General features: G+C 36.6%; 1 protein-coding gene across 4 annotated transcripts in view; it reads right to left on the bottom strand.

Annotated features, from left to right (window-relative positions):
* The window catches only part of LOC109418956 (mediator of RNA polymerase II transcription subunit 15), a 566,077-nt gene that overhangs the window by 214,445 nt on the left and 342,743 nt on the right, over positions 1-8,889 (bottom strand). The gene's annotated exons all lie outside the window — the stretch shown is intronic.

Here is an 8,889-nt window from a genome sequence, read left to right as displayed (position 1 = left end):
AGGATGGGGAAGGAAGTGATGACGTGATTCTCGCTTAGGCCAATAAACGAGGAATTCTCTGCGTTACTACGAGAAATCACTAGGAGTTTGGACAGGGTAAATGGAGATGTGTTAAGGAATTCGTCGTAGTAAACGAATGTAATGTTTTGATTTTTGATGTTAAACACCGACGCACCCGTAGTTTGCGTTTCCGCCCGAGACAATGCTGAACGTGATCGATTCACAAGTATTTACAAAATTACACGTGATAAATAAATCAGAAAGACCTTACCGTATGGTTCGCCGTCTATCTTATACCATTTATTCATTTGGACTAAAATATTACAAATGTCGACACCGAAGATGACGAACCATTCAAACATTTGTGTACATGCAAAAAATGAAAGAAACATATTTATCATCAACTAAATGTGCTTTTGGAACTAGCGCCGACACATGACGTGACGAACTTTTCAATATTTGTTAGATAAATACACAAAAAACCAGAGCAGAATTTTATACATCCTTCAGCATTAATTATTGTGATAAAATGGAACGAGCTCACCAATAAACATCCTTCGAAGTCTCCAGTGCGTATGTGCTGCAGCATCTTCCACTAACTGGCCACGAAATCACACTGAACCGCTACAACAACACACTGGTACGACGATGTGCACATTCAAATTGTCGACGACGACGCGGCCGATCCGAATGAAAAAAAAAAAAAAGCGGCACTTCCACTTTGCCTCCAAAAACACACTAAACCGCCCCGTACGAAGATGAGCACGCACGCAGAACGACGACGCGATGCAACGACAAATCAAGACGGACTGAAATGTCATCAGCTGCTGGCATCACACGACCGACTCGCACGAAAACTAGTTTTTTTTTCCCCAAAAACACGCACACAGAACGACGACGCGATGCAACGACAAATCAAGACGGACTGAAATGTCATCCGCTGCTGGCATCACACGACCGACTCGCACGAAAACTAGTTTTTTTTTTCCCAAAAACACGCACACAGAACGACGACGCGATGCAACGACAAATCAAGACGGACTGAAATGTTATCCGCTGCTGGCATCACACGACCGACTCGCACGAAAACTAGTTTTTTTTTTCCCCAAAAACACGCACACAGAACGACGACGCGATGCAACGACAAATCAAGACGGACTGAAATGTCATCCGCTGCTGGCATCACACGACCGACTCGCACGAAAACTAGTTTTTTTTTTCCCCAAAAACACGCACACAGAACGACGACGCGATGCAACGACAAATCAAGACGGACTGAAATGTCATCCGCTGCTGGCATCACACGACCGACTCGCACAAAAACTAGTTTTTTTCCCCAAAAACACGCACACAGAACGACGACGCGATGCAACGACAAATCAAGACGGACTGAAATGTCATCCGCTGCTGGCATCACACGACCGACTCGCACAAAAACTAGTTTTTTCCCCAAAAACACGCACACAGAACGACGACGCGATGCAACGACAAATCAAGACGGACTGAAATGTCATCCGCTGCTGGCATCACACGACCGACTCGCACGAAAACTAGTTTTTTTTTTCCCCAAAAACACGCACACAGAACGACGACGCGATGCAACGACAAATCAAGACGGACTGAAATGTCATCCGCTGCTGGCATCACACGACCGACTCGCACGAAAACTAGTCTTTTCCCCCAAAAACACGCACACAGAACGACGACGCGATGCAACGACAAATCAAGACGGACTGAAATGTCATCCGCTGCTGGCATCACACGACCGACTCGCACAAAAACTAGTTTTTTCCCCTAAAAACACGCACACAGAACGACGACGCGATGCAACGACAAATCAAGACGGACTGAAATGTCATCCGCTGCTGGCATCACACGACCGACTCCTGTAGAACTCTCTGTACAATATATATATATAATATTTTAATTTTAATAAATTTAAAAAAATTAAATTATTTTTAATGAGGAATATTGCGGTGCATTGAAGAAGAGGGATATTCATTGAATAAAAACCCTTAATTTATCCACCTAGCGGTGATGGCGCCTTTCTCATGCCTACGAAAACCCAAGTGACATGCTGATGAATATCGCACTTTCATACGTTTAACAAAAATGTTTGAGCCAGACATCTTCTCCATACCAAATATACCCATATTAAATGGTTTTAGAGCCTAAAAATCCATTAAACAGCCGCCATCTTGTATATTTGACAACCATCTTTGGTTATTTTAGTTGCTATTTTTGGACGCCGGAAATCCTTCTTATATCTAATATACCCGTAATGAATGATTTATTTGCCTTAAACTTAATTAAACAGTCGCCATTTTAAATTTTGGGACGCCATCTTAGGTTTTAGAACGCCATTTTGAATATTCTGGTTGCCATTTTAGAACTCCGGACATTTTGCTCATAGCAAATATACCCATGTCCCATAAACATGGTTTTAGGCAGTGGAGAGAATTGTCAGACAAAAGAGGCACAAAACAAGCAACAAAGAAGACGCGGCGATTACTCTTTATCCCAACTGGTGACAGATAATGACATGATCTCGAAATTTTTTGTTGCAGATAAAACGGAAGCTGAATTTGTTGCGTATTTTTCAACTCGTGAATAAGAAATTATTACTAACGCAAAATCGAAACTTTTTGGTGATACATCTTCAGCAGCGTTGCAGTGTTTACCGATTCGAAGTTACAGCTAAAAAATCACAATGCAAGGCTTAAAAATCTTTAAACTCGTGGTACACGATCTTTGTCCTATTCTGTTCAAGTTGGTACAAACTTATGTCGCATTGGGTAGAATACCGCAACAAATTCAGGTTGCGGCATTGTCGTTATTGTTGCGCGATGGTTGAATTTTGATTCACTGGTTTTAGGCCTAAACCTCCATTAAACAGCTGTCATATTGAGTTTTGGGCCGCCATCTATGACTTTAGACCTCCATCATGGATATTCTGGTCGTTATTTTTGGGCATCTTTCTAATACTAAATATACTCATATTTCAGGGTGTAAGAGCCTAAAACTCCATTAACCCTCCTTTGGCATTAGGGTATTTTTTTACCCAAACCGTACACTACGTCAGCGAGCTGTTCTTTACTTGATGCAATAGGAAGGTTAACAGCCACCAACTTGAATATGGAGCCGCCATCCTGGATTTTAGACCGCCATCATGGTTATTCTTGTCACCATTTTTGGACTTCGAACATCTTCCACATACAAAATAGACCAATATTGCTTGGTTTTAGGCTCTTAAAACTCCAAAAACAGGCGCCATCTTGAGCTTAGGTCGCCATCTTGGATTTTAGATCGCCATCTTGGATATTCTGGTCGTCATTTTTGTAATCCATATAGCATATAGCATGGTTTAAGAGCCTTGAACTCCATTAAACAGCCGCCATCTTGAATTTTGAGCTGCCATTTTGAATTTTGAACCGCCATCTTGGTTATCTAGGTCACCGTTTTGGACTCCGGACATCTTGTCCATATCAAATATACACATATTTCATGGTTTTAGAGCATAAAACTATTAAACAGCCGGCATCTTGACATTTGAGCCGACACACAGTGGAGCACCTAGTGCATCAAAACTGATCAAAATTATTTTGACGTATTTTCGCAACCCAAATGCAACCCAAATTAGTAATGAAACGTATTTCATAGTTTTCAATGAATTTTATAGCAATAAATTCACCTAGCAGTGAGAAACAACCAATCTAACCGACTTCAACAAGATTTCTTTTTTAAATAATACAACCATTCCATAGAAAATCGATATAGTGCGTCTCCGAGCATCGTAATACTTGGTGGTATTGTAGTTTATCGAAAATAATTGGACCCGTATTTTTTTTTATTTCGTCATTAGGGTGACCAATTGTATGATTGTAAAAATCAAGAATTTTCGAAACTAAAATTTTTCAAAAAATCACAGCTTTTGAACCAGTTGACCGATTTTAAACTTCTTTTTTTTGCTTGAAAGCTGTTGAATTCTAGTTTTCAGCAAAAATACGTTCAGAGGGCAAAACAGTGTTTTATGCAAATAATATCATATAACAATAGAGTTATCACGATTTTTTCAAAGTGTTGCAACTTTTGAAATCGGAAACATCCGGAAGGTTTTCTTTCTGCATTTGAAGGAGGAACAATAGTTTTATCATAAACTAAAAGCAGAATTCCCGGAAACAGCCGGAAAATCAACTTATTTCATTTTAAATGTACGGTAAAGGATTCCATCAAATTTTTTTTTTTCAATATTTTCATATATTGTATGTAAACTTGATTTCATTTTTTTGGGTTTCAAATCAACAGAATAACAACATTAACCTTCTATAGAGGAATTCCACGGAGTCATGTCAGTCGATCCTGAGCGACCATTTCAAAAATATCTGAAACTTTGCACAGTTTTTCAATTTCATATAAATCGCCATTTTTTGATATTAAACCTTCATATTCACTCACGACTAACTTTTCAAAAGGGTGTATGCGAAAATAGTTCTAAAATATTCTAAAAGCTGTACAGCAAAAACGGATTGTTCGATTGTTATAAATTTTTCAGCAAAGTTAGATAACTAAATGATGATTCCTTAGAAAATATACACTGTAAAAAATTTCTTTTTCTACTTTGAAAAAATATGATATTTGTCACAAAAACTCAAATATCTCAAAACCCTATCTTTTTACCAACTTCAATTTTTTAGGGGAAATGGCCCATTATATCAGCTATCTACCATAAAATTTTGGTGATGGTAAACTGATAAACAAAAAAGTTATGACATTTCAAACATTTCACAATTTTTACATTTAGTAACAAAAACAAATTTTTTTCTGTGTAAATTATTTCGAGAATTATATTTTGATGCTGATTTTATTGTAAAGGCTACCGCCTGAATTAAACAAGTTGTTTTCATGATACTTTAGTTTGATTATTCGTAATTACTATAGTATCTATTTGAAACTTAGACGCGATCCAGTGTTGTGATCAAAAATATTGAGATTGTCATACTTTTTATTGTACGTGACTGGTGAAAAAATCCCTTGATAGTGTTGAAAAGCTGTTGATTATAAGAAAAATGGAATTGAATTTATTTTTAAGACAAAAGCTGTATAATAAAAGTTTTTTTATACGCGTATACGTCTAGTTTATCCGCAAAAAAAATCCCTCTTAGAGAACAGACTTTATGATCGGAAGAATGCGAGTAACTTCAACAACAACAAATGCATAAGAGGTACATACCACAGACAAACAGACGAAACGCCTAGAACAATTTTAGTGAAAATTCATCGCCCAGTTCACACTATCACCACCTGCTGGAAATGTTTCACGAAACACTGCGTTGTGCAATATCGTCATCAGAAGGCGCTAGTGTGAAACGTCAAACGCAAAGAAAAACGATGGGCGCTCTTCTGGTTATGAAAGCCACAACCAAGATTCAAAATGATCGTTAAAGGCGTGGTCAATGAAAATTTCGTCAGTGTTACGTTTGTTTGTCTGTATACATACCTGACAATGCTCACGAAAAAAACAAAAAAATACTACCGCTATGAATATTAAAAATTGTATAGTATTTTTTTTCTTCAGCCACCAACACCAAACAAGTAAGTTAAAATTAATAAGTGATTTTGTTTATTATAATCTAACGAACAAGATGAACAGTCGCTTTCTCAAAGGTCTTCAACTCAACGCTCTCTTGTAGACCGTTTGATGAAAAAAAATGTTCAAAAGAGTTACGAAATCTCACCGAAAGCACCATAGATAAACTGAAAGAGACTGGTTATGCCCAAATGTCCACATTGTGTACAAAATTACGCATTTGCACGTCCTGCCGTCTAGAATTTGACAAACGAGCCATCTGTATATCATCGGTAAAGCAGGGCGCAGGAAGTTCGAAAACGACAACAACTGAGAAATTGCCATCAGCGACATCTGTTTAAACAATTTAATTACGCCCCTTTTCAAAAATGCCCTGTAATATTCTTCAACATCTATACCCATTTCAATATTTTTAACGTTGCAAAACACGCTTTCAACATTCATCTTGAAGAAGAGGGAAAACACTTGTCCTCAAATGTAACAGCAAATTAATGAATAAACGACTAATGCGCGGAGGGCGTGATAAAATCGGAACATTACGGTACATAGTATATTATATTATATGTATATATAATATATAATAAAAACAACTTGTTTTACTCACGCAAGGCCATTAACAATAAAATCAGCATCAAACTTCAATTTCCGGCCGAAATAATTTACACTAAAAAAAATTATTACTAAATGTGAAAATTGTGAAATGTTTGAATTGTCATAACTTTTTTGTTTATTTTCATGGTAGATTGCTAATACAATGGACCGTTTTCTCTAAAAAATTACGTTGGTAAAAAGATAGGGTTTTGAGATATTTGAGTTTTTGTGACAAAAATGATATTTTTTAATGTTAAAAAAGATTTTTTTCACAGTGTATATTTTCTTAGGAATCGCCATTTAGTTATCTAACTTTGCTGAACAATAAAATCAGCATCAAATCGCGATTCCCGGCCGAAATAATTTACACAGAAAAATTTTTTTTACTAAATGTAAAAATTGTGAAATTTTTGAAATGTTATAACTTTTTTGTTTATTAGTTTACCATCACCAAATTTTTATGGTAGATTGCTAATACAATGGACCGTTTTCCCTAAAAAATTCAAGTTGGTAAAAAGATAGGGTTTTGAGATATTTGAGTTTTTGTGACAAAAATGATGTTTTTCAATGATAAAATAGATTTTTTTTCACAGTGTATATTTTCTTAGAAATCACCATTTAGCTATCTAACTTTGCTGAAAAATTCATAACAATCGAACAATCCGTTTTTGCTGTGCATATTTTTGAATATTTTTGAACCATTTTCACATACACCCTTTTGAAAAGTTAGTCGTGGCTCTAAATAAAAATTTGATATCGAAAAATGGCGATTTAGATGGAACTGAAAAACTGTGCAAAGTTTCAGTTCAATAGAAAATCATGAATTAAAAATTTTCCTTAATTTTGATGCTGTTGCTTGGAATCGCTCTATAACAAACTGCATCGTTGAATTGATTTATTATCAATTTTATTCACTTTGTACTGTCAAAACTAGCACGCTCTGTGAGTTATATCAAAGAAAACCGGCTAAAATTCAGCTTCACTAAACCTCTTCTGATAAGCGTAAACAAAACATTTGGACACTGCTTAGCTGTTAAACGATTACACGATAACTGCACTTGGCAAAAACACAACGGAAAACCCAATTACTTCATTTTGAGTTTTTCCACTCATGATCAGGTTTTGATATGATTTACTCCAATGTGCGCCATCTTGAACATTAGGTCGCCATCTTGAATTTTGGGCCGATATCGTGGTATTTCTGCTAACCAGTGTTGATTTCCTCACAAAATACGTCAACCATGCTAAAGTTTACAAAATTCGGCGCAATTTGGTGTGCCGCATGATAGGGTTTGGTTCAGTTTTATATATGACCAGTTCACCGATTCTAAAATGGCCATAACTCCGGAACGCTTTGACCGATCCGGAGCATTTTCAATAACAAATGATGCGGTAAAATTTCGGTTCGATTCGAGCTATAATCCGAAAAATCGACTAATAGCAAGTGAGTTTAAAGTGAGTGAACTGATTTGCGCACAGACATACATACATACACACATACAGACATCATCTCAAATCGTCGATCCTCCGAGCCTGTTTTCGAAAAATCCTTTTTTGAATCAACATACAGCCTTTCCAGTACACTTTGTGTACAAGAAAGGCAAAAAAAATGAAATAATAATAATATTTACATATATATATGTACGTAGTTGTTAAGTAAAAGCATTTCCAAATCAACGCAGGAATCGCGTAGACGCGACCTGTTTGAATTCAAAAGAAAATTGGCTCATGTACTACTTAACAGTCCTACTAAAGCACGGCCATCTCATAGCTTATATGTTTTGCTACAGAAGATAGAAAGACAACAGCGGAAGCGGTTAGCGCAACTTGAGTCGCTATTAACAAAATAAATTAACCAACATCTGGTTGATACGTATGTTTCAATGCCCGAACTGGCTCAATTTCCACTTTAATTTCTGGATAAATCTTTAAAGGAATCTCTGAAGTTATAGTTGAAATTTCTGGAGGAATGCCTTGAAGAATTCGTGAGAAATTACCCGATGAATCACAGAACGAAACCCTACAGGAACTCCTGAATGAAGTTCGTAAATAATTTCTTTAGAAACCTCCAGAGGGATTCCTGGGTTTATCTCCTGTGTGAATTCTGAAGGAATCCCTATTGCAATCTGCTTAAAAATCCCTAGAGAAATTCCTTCAAAAAAAATGTGGAATAATTCATCGAAGAGTTAAAGCTACTCCTATTAAAATCTCCGAAGAAATACCTGTAAGGATTCCAGATAAAAGTCTTGGAGAAACCGTAGAGCGCTATCGACTGAAAATTCTTTATAACCGGGGAAGTTTTTCAGCTTCGCAGTCTTCAAACGCAATCAAACGACTAAATATCGTTCTTCATCCGATGTTTCAGGGAATTAGAACTCGCAATCGTTCGCGTTCTGTGGGCTCGGTTTTAGCATGATCCGTCTAAAATTTCCAAAAAAGTGTTGGCAAAAATCTCTGAACAACAAAAAAAAAACGTTTTTTTTAATATCTGAATTCGGAAACGCTTTCACTATCCAACCAACGGTAATTTTGTTTTCCGTGGGTTGGATAGTGAAGGTGTTTCCGAATTCAGATATTTTTAAAAAACGTTTTTTTGTTGTTCAGAGAGATTTTTGCCAACACTTTTTTGGAAATTTTAGATGGATCATGCTTAAACCGAGCCCACAGAACGAGAACGATTGCGAGTTCTAATTTCCTGAAGAAGGTGTAAT

The sequence above is a fragment of the Aedes albopictus genome, chromosome 2 (genome assembly GCF_035046485.1).
Source record: "Aedes albopictus strain Foshan chromosome 2, AalbF5, whole genome shotgun sequence".
Taxonomy (NCBI): Eukaryota; Metazoa; Arthropoda; class Insecta; order Diptera; family Culicidae; genus Aedes; species Aedes albopictus.
Note: the sequence above shows the minus strand (reverse complement) of the source record. Positions and strands in the feature narration are given on the sequence as shown.